This window comes from Siniperca chuatsi, linkage group LG1 (genome assembly GCF_020085105.1).
Source record: "Siniperca chuatsi isolate FFG_IHB_CAS linkage group LG1, ASM2008510v1, whole genome shotgun sequence".
Lineage (NCBI taxonomy): Eukaryota > Metazoa > Chordata > Actinopteri > Centrarchiformes > Sinipercidae > Siniperca > Siniperca chuatsi.
In genome coordinates this window covers 11,119,789-11,135,957 of record NC_058042.1, presented here as the reverse complement: position 1 = coordinate 11,135,957, position 16,169 = coordinate 11,119,789, and the positions used below count along the sequence as shown (strand labels likewise).

The following is a 16,169-nucleotide window of genomic DNA, read 5'->3' as shown; positions in this document are numbered from 1 at the left end:
TGCAGAAGCTTTTTTTTCCCTTTTCCGCCCACAATAGCTATTAATATCTCTCAGAGAACATTTGCTCATGTCCCACTAAGGACTGGAATTCCTCTGAAACACAGTCATCATGAAGGATTAGAAAGAGGCGGTCAGGCATTTTCATGCACTCACTATATGTATCTGTGTGTAAGGATGAGCATATCACACACACACCGACACACACATACACACCCAGATTTAGGTAAATTGAAGTGACGTAATCTGAACCCTCAGACATGATATGGCTTATTCTGCTGAAGCCATTTAAACAAAGATAGCCTTTCTTTGCCGTTTTGGAAATAATTCACTCTAATATCAACAAGCTCCTCTAAATAATCACACCAACTACCTGACAGGAATTCACGGCAGCACCAAAAACCTGTGTTAAAATGACAGCGCTGTAAATTGTTTTAATTATAGCCAACACAGATAACAGCCTGTGGAAACATCAACCTTTTCTTCAAGCCCTCTGCAAGATCCAAACATACAGTATTCCCTAGAAAACACAGTTTGTTGTATGTGTGTATGAGGGTGAGTGTGTGCGCGTGTGTGAATACAATATTCATTTTGCTGCAGGAGGACAATCTATGCATAACAATGAGAGGCGCTAATGAAATCAGCCATCAACCTGCGATACATACATATTAAAGCAGGACCTCAGAGTGTCATTCGCTTAGTGCATCATTTGTTCCCACTCGTTTTTTTCTCTCTGCCACCTGACCTTTAGAGTATGTAAACTCCCCCGACTTCTCCATGCTAAAAATAGGAATTGTACCTGCAGTACTGTGGCATTATGCATACATGCGTGTGTGTATGCAGCATTGCACGGACATGACAATACATTTCAGAAATTCATACGAGATTGATTTATGCACTAAGAGCAGGGAAAGTATGTTCTTTTGGGATTTTAACCAATGTTAGATTGTCCAAAGTTTAGAGATTTCACAACCACCTTTTAACAGATGACATCCAGCATCAGAAATGATAGCCTCTTTCAGAGCTTAACTTCAATATAATGTCATATCATCCCAGGTGCCAGGGAATGACGCCCCTCCCTTCCTTCCAAGCATGCTTCACAGCTCTGGTCTCGCTTTCTCTCCCTCTCTCTCCCTAACCCCCACCCCCACGCTGGCAGGGAAATGGATCCCTCCACCTGACAGTGGCCATTTTGAGCCTTCTCTCCACTCCTCTGTACTCCTGCTTCCTGGTAAACAATGGGAGAGGGATAATTGATCAAACAGCCAGGGAACCCTCTGAGCAGGGGAAGGTCACCGCCCGCCAGCCCAGCTCACTAAGGGGGGGGGGGGGTATGTGTGTCAATATGTGTATGTGCATTTGTCTTTGTGTATTTGTGTGTGTGTGCATGTGTACATCCATGTATTGCATCTATGCATGTGTGTAACCAACACAGGTAGAGACAGAAAGTGGTGTGTGTATAGGTGTATATATATATATGTGTGTGTGTGTGTGTGTGTGTGTGTGTGTGAGAGAGAGAGTGTGTGTGTGGGGGGGTCTCTCTGACGCTCTTGAGCTGCCATTTTTCTTCCCTGACAAAGACTCCATCTGCCACAGAGCCATTTGCTGCCTCTCGAGTCGGCAGAGCATTCCGCACGCCGTGTTCACCTTGATGTCACCTCTACACGGCTCACGCCTTGCTGACGCTGTACACACATACACGTTTGTTTCACTATCCCTGTGGGGACCAGTCATTGGCATAACGGTTTCCCCAGCCCTTTACCCTACCCTTAACTATCACAACTAAATGCCTAACCTTAAACCTAACCCAAACATTAACCTTATTGTAACCTGTACCCTAAAACCAAATCTTAACCCTCAAAAAGCAGTCTCTACCCGTGGGGATGCATTCATTCAGGTTAAAGTTCCCACCGGGATATAAGCACTGAAACACACACACACATTTCTTTTCCTTGGTATATGCTCATTGCCCACTCACAAACACACACTTTCAGTTACTGTCATACATACTATCTTTACACTCTCTCTCTTTCTTTCTCTCTCTCTCTCTCTCTCTCTCTCTCCTTCTCTCTCACACACACACACACATATTGAGTGTGTATGTGTCTAGGCAGCGGCCCTCCCTCTCCTCTGCATGGCTGATATCACTGTGCAACCATCAGCGCTGTGCATTGTGGGAGTGTCTGTTGGGGCAGAGAGACGCGACAGGGGCTGAGGGATTCACACGCCTCTGAAAGACAGCCAGAGGGAGAGAGAGAGAGGCAGGAGTGGAGGGAGGCAGAAAGAGAGAGAGAGATACGGAGGGGGCCGGTAACTGGAAATGAGAGATGGCATTTTAAAGAGGAAGCTGAATTTCACCTGCAATTACCGTAGCTCCAGGGCACATGGCTCGGTTAAGAGACATTTCATTCCAAAGCCACCGCGTATAGCTGCCGCACTGAGCCCTGAGAGGCGCATAAAGACAGAGGGAGAGAGAAAATAGAGCGGTGGAAAACTCTCCTCTGCTCAAGATGGCCCTCAGCAGATGCAGTGATGAAAGAGAGGAGGCAGTCAGGGATGTAACTGGTAAATGAAACCCAGCAGAAAAACCTGGAGAGAAGAGGAAAAGTGAGGAGAGGAGGAGAGAGAGGAGAGGAGAGGAGAGGAGAGGAGAGGAGAGGAGAGGAAACAAGGACTGACAGAGACAGAGGAAAGAAAAAGGGTATCTCATTCAGCAGGCCCCAACTCGGCCATCTGCACACCAGACCAGACAGCTGAACTGGGCCTCAGAGAGCACACAAACACACACACACACACACACACACACACACACACACACATACACACACACACATACATACACACACCGAACAAAGAGCAAATAAAATCCAATAAACACAGACACTCACACTCTCACAGTTAAGTACAGGGAAAGGTAGATGTGTTTAATGATTAATATCATTCTTAGTATTCGTTCTCCTCTTTCGTTGAAACCTTGCTCTCTCTCTGTCTCTTCCCCTCTCTCTCTCAGAACTCCAAATGGAGCCGTGATAGTTTCCCTGAGGCTCAATGTCCTGGCTAGTTTCACCAGGCACACTGCTGTGTTTCATAGGAGAAGTGTGACTGCACAAATACAGTAATGAGCCCTCACTGGGAGCTGGGGGCCTCCTGGTACTGCTAATGGCTCCTCTGGACTGCAGCTGTATCCAGGTTACAACCCGGCCTGGCCGACAGGCCCAGTAGGAACAAACAATTCCCAGCCATAGGCACACATTGTAGTCAGAAACCCAGGTCCATAGTGGACTATGTGTTTGGTGTGTGGGTGTTAGAAGGAGGGGAGGAGGAAAGAAGATCTGGGGAAGGGGGTTAGGGAGCAGGAAGCTATGGAGGACGTCAAGAGACAAGAGGCCATGGTACAGACAGAGACCAAGGGATAAAGGCAGTTGAAGAGATGTGGTTTGGCCATAAACGCAGCAGATAGACCCAATAAACCTGGAGGCTCTCATCGGACAACAGCTGGCGTCGGGTGAGAGCATGGGTGGGTTGTGTGTGTGTGTGTTTGTGTGTACGTGTGAAAGAGAGAGAGAGAGTGAGTGTGTGTGTGTGTGGTCTGCTTAATTATCGCCATAAAATAGTAACCCTGCAACACTTACATTCATGCACACACAGAAAATAGTAACAACTTTCTTATATTAATTCTACTAATAATAGCCAATTACTAATAGCCGTGTTAACAAATTTGGTAAGGTTTAAAAAAAAATAAAGCAAAATCTATATATTCAGTAAACACAACAGTAAAACCAGCAAGTACAATATAAAATGTAAAATGTGATTGCATACAAGCAGGTTTTAACCTTTAAACCCAATAAACCATGTGACGGAGTCATTATTACAAACTATGTTGTGTGACCAAGCACCGATCAACACCACAGAACTTTATTTGAGCTAAAATCACATGTTTCTTAAGACAGCAAAAATGTCATACTGAAGAACATGTTCTAAAATGACACTCATCAACATTATCAATAATTTTGTATTTGACGAATAGTTCGACAATAAAAAAAAAGATTTCACTCAGAGTGAGCATGATGTGATTGGTAGGTAAGTGCAAGTGATGGCAAAGGCTTGATCATCTCTTGTTTTCAAACCTAACAGTGAAATAGGCATTAGGGCTGAGTCCAAGGAGCTCAAATTGCAATCCCGTTTGTGCAGGGCTGAAAGGTTTGCGATGTATGGGGTTTAAAGGTCTACTCCTAATGTTTCATAAATTACTGGCATGCAATTATGTTACATTATGACACCCAAAACTCAGCATTGTGTGTCCAACATCTCCCCTATACTACAACAAACACATAAACACAAACACATATACACACAGAGACCGCTCCCATTGTTGCCCTCTCTGAGAAAAGCTCACAGCTTGGGTTCTTTAGCTCCTGTTTTGTCTGGCCCTCCATTCAAAATGTCCCCCTCATGACCACGCACATTATCGTCCGGGCAGGCAGCCCCCGAGTAGACTGAGGCTCCCCGGGTGCAAGAAGTGATTCATGGCACAAGGGTCTGTAAAAGAGCAGCCTCGCCCCACGCTGAAGCCCTTCATGGGGACAAGGAGAGCAGAGGCTGTTTGGCAATGGGGGTGAATCAAAAGTCTGGCTAGAGGACTGAACCCTGTCGAGACCACACGGGCCAAGGGAGGCAGAGGGGGAACAGTCAGTGTGTGTGTGTGTGTGTGTGTGTGTGTGTGTGTGTGTGTGTGTGTGTGTGTGTGTGTTTGTGTGTGTGGAGAGAGAGCGGGAGTGAGAGTGAAAGAGGCAGAGAGACATGGATGGGTAAGCCCAAACTAATGCTGGAGTGTGTCTGTTGAATCTACACTGCTCCCTATCCCGAGGACAATCTCGCAGCAGCTTTTTAACAATCTTAGCTCTGAGGCAAGTACAAAGTACTAAATGTTTAGGTGCTATCTCTAACACTTCCCCAATCTAACAGAGCACCAGTTTAAAGGGCACTGGGAAAAAAACACTGTGAGAGACAAAGAGGGCTCATGAATAAGAGGTGAAAAATGATAGTAGTTGCTAGGATTGATGAAACCCTATTCAGGTTTTGTGACAGGCAGCAAGGCACACAAATTCTTTCCCCTCAGGCTAGAAGGTGTAATTTCCCCTTCCACTGTCACAAGAGCCGTGTAAAAAATTATCTGTAGCGCAATGACTGACTGCTTCGAAGTAATTTGTAATGCACAACATGTAGGCCTATGCACAAATCTATCTATCTATCTATCTATCTATTCTTGCAGATCTCTCAGAATAGAAACACTGGCATGCTTCTCCACTGTAGCACACGGTGGGATGCGGATGGAAATGCTGGCCCCACAGGACACACACACACACACACACACAAAGAGCGGACTGCTGTGGGGCTGACGCAAGACTATCTCTGTCTCACGTGTCTCTCCCCTACGGCCGCCCGCTGCTCCTGACCTTCGAGATGTTTTTCTCTCTCCTTCTCCCTCTCCCTTTATTCCTCTCTATTTCACACTCACACAACACACACACACACACTCACACACTCAGTCAACACACACACACTCTCTTTTCTGCACACCTCACAGCCACTCAGTATTTTGTCATTAAAAGGCATTGCATTTCAAGCTTAGATCAAGCAGATGGGGCTGCGTAAGCACGCAGCACCTTGGCTTAAGTACAGATAGTCCACATGCATTACAGCACACCCCCCTAAATGCATGCACACAAACACACATGCAAACACACACATGCACACGCACAACCTTCCTTGAACCAGAGAATCAGCCCGGTTGTGGATGGCTGCTTCATGTGGGTACTGTGTAGCTCAGTTGTGTAATGCCTAGCTGATGTAGTTGGATACCTTAAGGCATGCTCTACAAAACAAGAACACTAAACAGCAGACAAAGGTATCATCTCTTAGCAGAGAGAGCGTCCCGGTCATTCTTATCCTAATATATTTATTAGTCCTTTCTGGAGACCAATGGTTCGTGCCTTCTATTGGCAAAACACTGACAAAAATACTGACGTAAAGTTCAATGGGTTCATAACACACACAATTACACACACATGCGCACACATACGTGATTGTAATATAATTATATCTCCGTGCCATTAGACACATTTCTCTGTCTTTCTTTCATTTTCTCTCACTCAACATTTGCATATTCCTTTGGGTGTTTGAGTTGAGCAGCTCTTTCCTTTTTCCTTCTCTTGTCTTCCAAGCAACAAATGTCAGCTAATTACACCATAGCTGTTTGGATGAGCTCCATCTTTCTCTGTGCTCTGCTGTGCTTGCTCTCTATGGGGCTGCAGGAAAAGTCAGGCAGCCAAGACACCAGTTAGGAACAGCCAGCGGTGGGGGTTGAGCTACAAGGCTACACCCCCTAGAAATTGATTCCCCAAGAGAGGATTCATCAATACTTATCATAAATGATACAACCAGCTTGCACCAAACTGCGGGGGATATAATGTATCAGTCACAGCCAGAGATGAAGCAGTAACGGTTAGACCAGATAGGTTCAGGTCTGGTAACACACAAGGCTGAAGAGCCAGTCACAGGCGAAACAGGTATTTCCCTGAGCTCCGCATTCAGTAAAAACCTTCTTATAAAAGATCCCATTTGATCTGGTGACACACTCACAGGCACAAGGCCATCAAGTCAGGCAGCAGAGAAAAGTGCAAGTCATTGTCTGTGTGTGGAACAACAAACTGCCACCTTGGTGTGTGTGAAGTGAAGCCTTGAGGATGCAGCCGCGCCCCTGAGTACAGCTAGCTCTCACACAGAGAAAGAGCGAGAAGACAGAGAAAATGAAAGAAAGGAAGGAAGGGACCTTAGAGAGGAGCAGATGAAAGCTGCACATGGCAATACACATAAACAACTAAACACAATCCAACATCCTAACCTAGAAGCACTGTAGGGCACACTTAACAACCATTTACATTCAGCATGGTTCTGAACAGATAGCAAACTCAAAGGATGTTTATTAGGCGCGTACGTTTCAGACAAATATTCTGATTAGAATGGAAGAAATCTAATTAATTGCTTGATTCACTGAATGAACCCCGAATTTGTAATGTAATCATAACAACTGCTTTTCAAGGGGCTCTTGTTAAATTTAATTGGGTGAGAAAAAAACATCCTCTTTCACTGAATGAATGAAAATCAAATTAGGCCTGAAACTGGAGGAGTCCGCAAGTTTGTTCTGGCGTGGCATAAAAAAAAGCAGAAGTGTGTGAGAATATATATTTTAAAAAGTCATGCATCAACTGTTTTGTAACACGCAAATCTATACCAAGGGGAACAGAGTGAAAAAGAGGAGACTCTTTTTTAGTATACTATGTACTCACTGTTAGAGATGTCTTCAGCTCTTTGACATAACTGCTGTAACACCTGGAGAACAAGCAGAAACAAAAGATCATTGTGGTTCACATTAAAAATACAATCTGACTCATAGGAATAAAATGTTTTTCCAGCACGCTTTGATTTATATGGAAATAAAATGATTTGATTCTATGCAGTATTGTGATAATTCTGGAAGTTTTCCTTTTGAGAGAAGGGGACCAAGCCCCTAAAACTACCTGGGTATCAAAGTTACAGTTACACAGCTTAGTATTTGGGGTTTTAGACACATCAAACAAAAAATACAGTGACGTCTGAAACACAGCTGTGGCTGCACACAAACACACAGAAAGATGTTCGCACACACAAAAAGTCTCTTTCTCCGCGAGCCCTTTCTTGCAAAACCTGTTTGTTAGAAATGGATCTAGACACTGGAGCTTTGAGTGTGGGGATATTTTCCCCAAACACAAGACAGTTCTTGCAGAGAACCAAGCCTTACCAGCGTTCTCACGCCCATCTCTCATGCATTGTCTCTAAGGCCCTCCTGTGCTCTTACAGCCTGAGCTTAATCTAACCAAAACAGACGCCACCCTGCTACATATATCATACTACAGCAAGCAAACGCACACAGATTTAACAATTATTAACCTTTATTTAAGCTAATATACATTTATTCTTGAATTTAAATAATGTCTGTCTGATGCAAAAATCTGAAGAAGAGTTTTCAGCTACGACGCTATCAATGTCAGCTACAACTTGTGTCAGTATGATTAGATGTTATCAAAAAATAGTACATACAAACTTCAAGCCTCAAGCCTCCTCATACACATGCACACAGGGAAGCAGGCTCTTATAGACATTTCCAAACACACCAACACACAAACAGTGTTATGGTGTGTGTGGGTAGCTATCTAACAAGGTTTTGTTGACAGTAAACACATCCATCTGGTCAACAGCAACAGAATCAAGTCTGGTGGACGCTTCATCAGCACGGATGCGATCAACAATTACAATTATATATTTCTACTTTTTAGTTTAGTGACCTGAAAATCTTGCACACAGTTAAAAGAGACATAATTTTTACTGTTGTTTTTCTAGTAATTCCTGTAAATGTCACTTGTTGGAATGACAACCATGTTAAAATAAGAAAATGCGTATATTGTCGTTCATGAGCCTAAGTGATTTTGTCTTTCTAGATGCCCTCCAGTCATGTCAAAGTCTGTGGCACATAATGCAACGCACAGCTGTCATTACAGCTCAATTTATCACTGAACAGAAATCACCTAGGCTGACGGTGTTGATAATAACATCGAATTGCAATGGTTCCCTTCATTATCTACACTCTTACAGAGACAGACAGACACACACACACACACACACACACACACACACACACACACAAACACACACAGACTACAGACACACACAAATACTTTGATAACTCATCTCAGTGATAATGATAACAGAAAGCCAGGTAGGCTGAATTCATCTTCAGCTTTTTCATAAAGGCCTATTAGTAGATGATTAAAGGATCTCTGCTCATAGGGCTTCAGCACAGAAAATGATTTGCCAGCCACAAGGCAGGTGAATTACACTGGATAAGAAAGCCAGTGCTGTCTGCCATCATTTGCCTGACTGAGAATCAGGCTGTTAGTCTATTAACCTCATTTTACTGTAAGATCTTACCAGTTTTACATCAACGGCAGATGGATAAAATATCACAGAAATATCACTTTTATCCTAACACCTTCTGCAACTGCAGTGTCCCCATAAATCATGTCAGTTTACAGCTGCTACTAACAGTTATTTTCATTATTGATTAACTGCAGATTATTTTCTCAATTAATCATTTGGCATAAAAAAGTAGCCAAAAAGTAGTAAAAAAAATGGCCATTAAAATCTTTAAAAAGCCCAAGATGACGTCCTCAAATTGCTTGTTCTGTCCGACTAACAATAAGGTATTAAGTTTACTACCACATAAGACAAAAATGATTTTGCTTGAAAAATGACTGAAAAGGTGAATCGATTATTATTTGATCGAATAATGACAACTAAAAGTGTATCTTTATCAACTTAAAACTTAAAAAACTGTCAAAAGGATGTTTACCATCAAATGCATGAAGAAATAAATAATAAATAAGTAATTAAATAATTACTAAGATTGTACCATTTTATCACACAAACAGAAGAAAAGAGAAGGTTTACCTAAGCATTACTTTAATGAGAGAATACATGTAATCACATTTTTGAAACAAAAACAAAGCTATTTGGTATAGCCTATAACAAAGTGATACAACAAATTATTACCCTAAGTTATGTTAGTGAACTTATTACGTTTTGAGTAACAATAGAAATGTCATTTTTCTAATAGCGATCATTACTCAGTCATTTCCATATAATTAACTTGAAAGGCAAAAAAAAAAAAAAAAACAGAAAAACAGAACTATCTGCAAAGTTATAATTACCTGCATTTACACTCCAGGCATGCTTGCACATGGACAGTGCACAACCTAACTTTTATGATGTCTCTCTGAATTGTCTTGTTTGGTTTCCCTAATCTACCCCCCTTGCCTCCACACAGATGTTGACTTTACTTTAGGATTCATACAGCAGCTCACAGGCATCTGCACAGGGTTAAATACAAGGGTTGGACTTTTGCACCAGCCACAGAAAGAGAGAAAGACAAAGAAAAGGAAAGAAATGAATAAAGGAAGAAAGAAAGAAAGGTCACACCATGTTTCATGTGAGCCTTGTTTACAAAAAACTCAACTACTGTTGGTATTTGAGCATGAAAAACAAGTGTACTCTGAAAATACACATATTGAGATTGGCCTAAAATCCCTTGCATTTTAATATTTGATGCCTTGTTAGTAGAGTGACACTGGTGAGGTGTTTGTCTCTGTTGATCTCTGGCACACCGGGCCCTGTGGGAGTGAGCTAGTGAGACTTGGCCGCAGACATTTTCCTGAAGCCCCCAGAACAAAACAGGCAAGTCTTGACAGTCTGTCCGCCACCAAGTCGTCACACAATCAGTTGCAGGAAACCAATCCCTAAATAGCAGTGATTCATCTCTTCATCACACACAATGCCAGTACACAGTGCACAAAGAAGCTCTCTCTTCCTCTCTCTCTCTCTCTCTCTCTCTCTCTCTCTCTGTCTTACCCTATCTGTCTCAACCCCTTTCCCCCCAGTGTGGTCTCTCATGCTGCTTAAAAATAAGTGCTTCTCCCAGCTTTCTTTGCCCTGTGATTTACTGGCAGTGTTTAACTGCAGGGCAGCATCTTTTATTGTTACATGATCTGGGGCTGAAAGCTGACAAAATGGAATCTCTGTGCAAGTACCTTTGTATGTGAGTAAGTGTATGTTCAGGGCAAAGTAGGGAGCGGGTGGGGGAATAAAGAACTTGTGTGAGAAACGTTTGTCTAAGTGCAATTCAAATCCTCCCAGCCTCCCGGTTCTGTGTATGTGTGTGAATATATGTGTGTGTTTGTCATTCCACTAAATGGTTTCTTCCTTGACTTGATGGAGCAAGTGCCATCTCAAGGGAATGGGTTACACCACACACACAAAGTAAAGCGCTTTGAGACTGGCGAAAAGCTCAGAACATTAATGCAATCCATTTGTGAGAGGTAGAATATATATGAAATACCAGGCTGGATTGTGTGCGTCTGTCTTTTTGTCTGTGTATGTACGCATGTTTTTGTGTTGCCATGATAACTCTTCTCTTAATGGAAGAGAGCCCGTTGCTGCATTAGTCAATCCACTTCCTTTTGTTGCTTTTCTTTGCAAGATAAATCTCATTCAGATATGCAGTCAACCTGGTGACTGTCCACAGTTGCATTTGGAACAATGGTATCAGTACAGTATGTGACCAGATCATCACCAGTGGATAATCAGGCTAACACAGGCCTACACAACAGGTTCAGTGTATCGTTACAGCCTTGATGATCCATCAAGATGACGTGTGAAGGTCAGAGTAGCCGTGACCAACACAGCTGTCACATCTCCTCCCAGCACCCTCTTGGCTAACTGGCCATCCAAAACACTCAGCACAAAACATGGCCAACTGGGGAGCACAGGGACCAAGGCCAGCAGAACATGCCTATAACCCAGGCTGGGCTTGTATCATAACATGATCACCCACAAGATTCAGAGATCAAAGCTCATTTGGTGTAATGACATTGCAACTATTACGGAAACTATAAGGAAAACAGTTGGCATACCCCACAGTGAAAAACATTATGAGGTCTATTTGTATTGGCTTTCAAAATTTAATTCAACACCCAATATAGAAACAATTTTAAATGACTACCAGCTCTGTTGTATGAGAGGAAAAGGCTACAGTGGGGCTGTGTGGAGAGCAGATGTGAATCCACTTTGATTTCAATGCCTGTGTGTGTGTGTGTGTGTGTGTGTGTGTGTGTGCGTGTGAATGTGTGTGTAAAGCTTCTATTAAATGGATCTGCTGTCTCCTTGATCAAGGGAGTCAATAAAGGGCCAGTCCTGTCAAACCCTTTGGGGTAAGAGTGTATGCACATACAGTATGTGTCTGTCCATGTGTTTGTGTGTGTGTATGTGTGTGTGTGTGTGTGTGTGTGTGTGTGTGCATGTGTGTGTGTTTTGGACAGAATTTGAAGTACTCTGACAGGTGAGTGATTGAGTGCTTTCATTTCCCTCCAGCGACAACAAGACATGCACACACAAACACATACGTAGCACACACACACACACACACACACACAGTGGAGGAGGGGGAGAGAGAGAGAGAGAGAGAGAGAGAGAGAGAGAGAGAGAGAGAGAGAGCTGTTGTTTCCTAAAGGATGCTGCTCCTGCCTGCATGCTTAAATTAGCTCTAAATGTTTGGATTACACACGGGAGCTCTCACAGAGGATTTAGCAGCCATAGCCTAGAGTCCGGGGGATGTGTGGATGTTTCCATCTACATCCAAACACACATGCACAAAAAGTGTCCTTATACAGATCAAAAACATATGTCACTTAAATATCACTCATATTATTATCCATTATATTATATTCTGTAAACCCTTGACACCATAACATAATTGCATCCATCTAACTCAGACAAAAGATGGGGATATGCTAGGAATTTAAAAGCAACATACAGCTCTAAATGGTGTAAACAACAACACACACTATTTCATTCATCAGGTTTCTGCTATGGGGAGACAGCATTTACACATTACACTTTTTTAAGAGTGCAGTCTTGGCTTCTGTTGGTGGGGGGAGGATAGGATATGCTAGCAGACGTAGAGACAGGGAGAGAAAGGAGGAGAAAAGAGAAGGGGAATGAAGGAGGTCAGTGCCCCCAGTCTCAGATAAAGGCCCTCTCCCTCCCTTCTGCCTCTGCTTTCGAAGCCCCTGCCAGGATCGAGAGGCGTCTCACGTTACAGCTGTCTCTCAGTGTCATCGTTCAGAAAGAGAGAGCACAAGCGAGAGAGACAGACAGACAGAGTGAGAGAGAGAGAGAGAGACAGACGGAGAGGGGGAAAGCGGGACAATGCCACAGACTGAGCGGGGTTAGGCTTTCATAGTTGGACAAGAACGAGAAAAACAACAACAGCAGCAGGTTGTGGAAGCCCTTGTGGTTTGGCTGCCTGGTGGTGTATTTTAATAAGTGATGTTAATGCAACATATAATTTCATTGCAATGTAGAAGCACTTTCAAAATCTCTGAAATGTGTTTTGACCTTTTCGAGACAAATTATTTCGAAATGTGGTGTGAAAAGAGCTAGTCAGATCATTTCCTCTACACTACCTGGGACTGCCTGAACACTATAACGAAAAAATGGGAAATAAATGTTTTAATACTTTGTTTTGAGTCCAGTAGGAACAGATAAAGATAAACTTTATTTTTATACTCAGAGAAATTAGATGCTAATGACTATAAGGCTACGTGCTATAGGGCTTCTGTGGATTAGACATCGTTGAGTCGCCTCTCTACACACGAGTATCCATTTTTAACCTTAAAATGCTAAAAACAGCAGCTTGTCCTAGGTCCAATAATGAGTAATCCAATGACTGCTAGCATTTCAGCCTGGGCTGCTAACAAGGTAAGGCTATGTAGGTCAGTACTGAGTTAAATTCAGAGTGAATGCTTATTTCTTTTCTGTAACTTTTTCTGAAGAGAAATAAAGATTGCCCATAAAGTCCAGAAAAAAACTTCATGAAGGAAAGGGTGCTGTATATGCAGATTTTTACTCCAAACTGTAGCGCTTAACATGGTTCTGAACAAATACACATATAGCTATTGCACAGCTCAAAACTGCTTTCCTATTTGTTTTTCTCTATCCTTGTCATTTCTCATGGCGTTCTGTAGGAGTTAAAATATTTAAAATTCTGGCTTAGCTTGGAGCAGACTTTGCCAGCACAGCTAAAATAAAAAGCCTTTGTAGCAGCAGTGACCAGATTTTAAATGCTGAAGAAGATCAATACATGGGGGCTGTCGAGGCACAATCTCATGCATTTGTGTGTGTGTGTGTGTGAGTGTGTGTGTGTGTTTGTGTGTCCTGTCCCTATGCGTAAATGCCTGTGTTCTGACAGCAAGTGTATGTATGTGTGTAGATGTTTGTGTGTGTATGTGTCTGTGCGTCTACGTGCATCTTAACACCCACCAAGGCTCACAGCTCCCCTGCCTGCTACAAGCTATTCTATAGTATCATCAAGAACCCCCACTGACCCAGGAGGCACACCAATAGAGAAACCAATATCATTCCCATTCCCACATCCGAAACCTTCTTATTTCTTTTCCATTCCCAGTATCCTTTTCCCATCTGAGCGGAGCCAGCATGGCTGAAATCTCAAGAACAGTGTAAATACAGGCACCCTGCTACAGATTGAGAATGTCAAGGTGTGGTAAACATCAAACTAAATAGCAGGTTTTCCCGACCTCATCACCATTTCCATAATCAAGTTCCTGCTGAAACAAAATGATGGGCGCCTACACGAGACGGAGAGGCAGGGGATAAAAATGACAGAAAACATTTTGTTTGGTTTTCTTAGGAAAACAAAATCCCTATCATGTTTATGCTGTTCCAATCCAGCCTAGTTCAGATGTTGAGAGACCCTGACTATTTCCATTTCATGAAGCCAAATAACACTGATGTGATTCCTTTTCAAGAAAAGAAATGCATTCATAATGGTGCCATGTTTTTTGTTTCTTCTCTTCTTTCTTACTCTTATGTTTTATAAAGACCACATTAAATGGATGCTTTCAGCTCGTATAAAGTGATAACCCTCTTTGCTATGTCTTTACCACATGAATATGTGATAGAGATAGGTGAATTATGAGGACTCATATGCATGCTGTTCTATGGTTCCACAAAACAAGAAGTAGATCTGTATTTTCACCTCCTCACTAATGTACAAAACAAAAACAGCCCTGAAGTATAAAACTCATCAGGACCTTTTGAGACTTCATTAAAAGAAACTAGCCTGTACTTTCCAAACAAGGCATCTCTTTGGAGGGGAAAATCAACCTTTTCACCTTGCTAGTGGAAAAACAGGCATCCCAACAAGACAGAGCAAGCACAAACAACCTTGACTTTCATCAAGGAAATTCTCACATTGAATGATAAATAGAGGCCCAGGGGACGAACAGCAAAGAAGCAGCTTATCGCCTTTCCCTCCCAAATTTGGCCGCTCTGTCTTCTATCTCCTGAAAGTCATCACGGGGTGACCCACTTGCGCTTTACACTGCTTATTGTTTGGTAATTAATCCACTATATGTAATCCATGCAAAAATGTAGAGACAACTAAAATGGGTGTTTTGTTTGATTTGTTTAGTCTTAATTAACAGTTGAGATTGTTAATTTGTTTCTACAACAGGAGGCATATGTGCCCTATCTCGTTTTCTTAGCTTTCAAAATACAGATGCATTTCTCATTATGCAGACACTTCTGTTCAAAGAATATTTGACAAGGCTCACATTAAAAGTGGCTGTCACTAAGCATGCACTTTAGACAATTATTTGTGTACCCTGATGATTATCAGGACATCCAGTGAACATGCAGTGTTACCAAAATAGCAAGGTAACATAAGGTTAGGTAGATCATCTGAGAGCTAACCAACTTTCCAGCTGAGAGGACATTAACCTGTGAAGCCATGTAAACACGTATCAATAAGTGATCTGCCTGCATGGGCCTGTACCACACAGCACAAAACAGTAGGCCAAGACAGACACACAGCAGCACCAGTTTGATCTGTAACAATAAGAGGCATTATCAATCTAATGCCTAGAAGCTTTTAAAGCTTTCGCTAAAGCGCAGCTTCTTCTCAAAAGACCATTAGCCCTTATAGGATTAATGTCTACTTCAAAAACATCTGTTAAAGGTCCTCAGTTTCTTGGTACATTATTTAATTTGTCATTATTGTTTTCTGTGTGTGTGCGTGCACATTCATATGTAAACGGTTGACGGATGGGAGGGATGAGGAAATATCATCAGGATTCTGTCTAACATTAGCTCTTGAATCATTTGGTTGACACAGAGTAGACCTCTACTTCCTCTCTAAATTTCACAGCTCTGTGTCAGCGCTAACATGCAGAGATTTGACAGGGCTCCCAGATGGCCATTATTATCAATAGATTGTTTATAAAATCTCTGTCTAAATATAAAATACTGACATCAATGTCATGAAATATTTCGGTTAGGAGTTATCCACAGACTGACTCTTATGCACTTAATATAGACCATAAAAAGTATATTAGTTAAATTTTTCTGTCTTTATCAATTTAGTCTTCTGCTATCATGCCTAAAGCTTACATCCTTTACATTATGATATATTTTGTCACATAGAAAATACTCACTGTAGCCCA

At 42.3% G+C, this 16,169-nt stretch overlaps 1 protein-coding gene across 11 annotated transcripts in view; it reads right to left on the bottom strand.

Annotated features, from left to right (window-relative positions):
• Positions 1–16,169, bottom strand: part of baz2ba (bromodomain adjacent to zinc finger domain, 2Ba) — a 65,115-nt gene that overhangs the window by 45,201 nt on the left and 3,745 nt on the right. For 10 of the 11 annotated variants that reach the window (XM_044202925.1, XM_044202881.1, XM_044202899.1 and 7 more), the window contains exon 2: positions 7,347–7,389. The exons of the other annotated variant lie outside the window; for it this stretch is intronic. The gene's annotated coding sequence lies outside the window, so the exon portion shown is untranslated. The remainder of the gene's footprint in view (positions 1–7,346; positions 7,390–16,169) is intronic. 11 annotated transcript variants of the gene reach the window in all.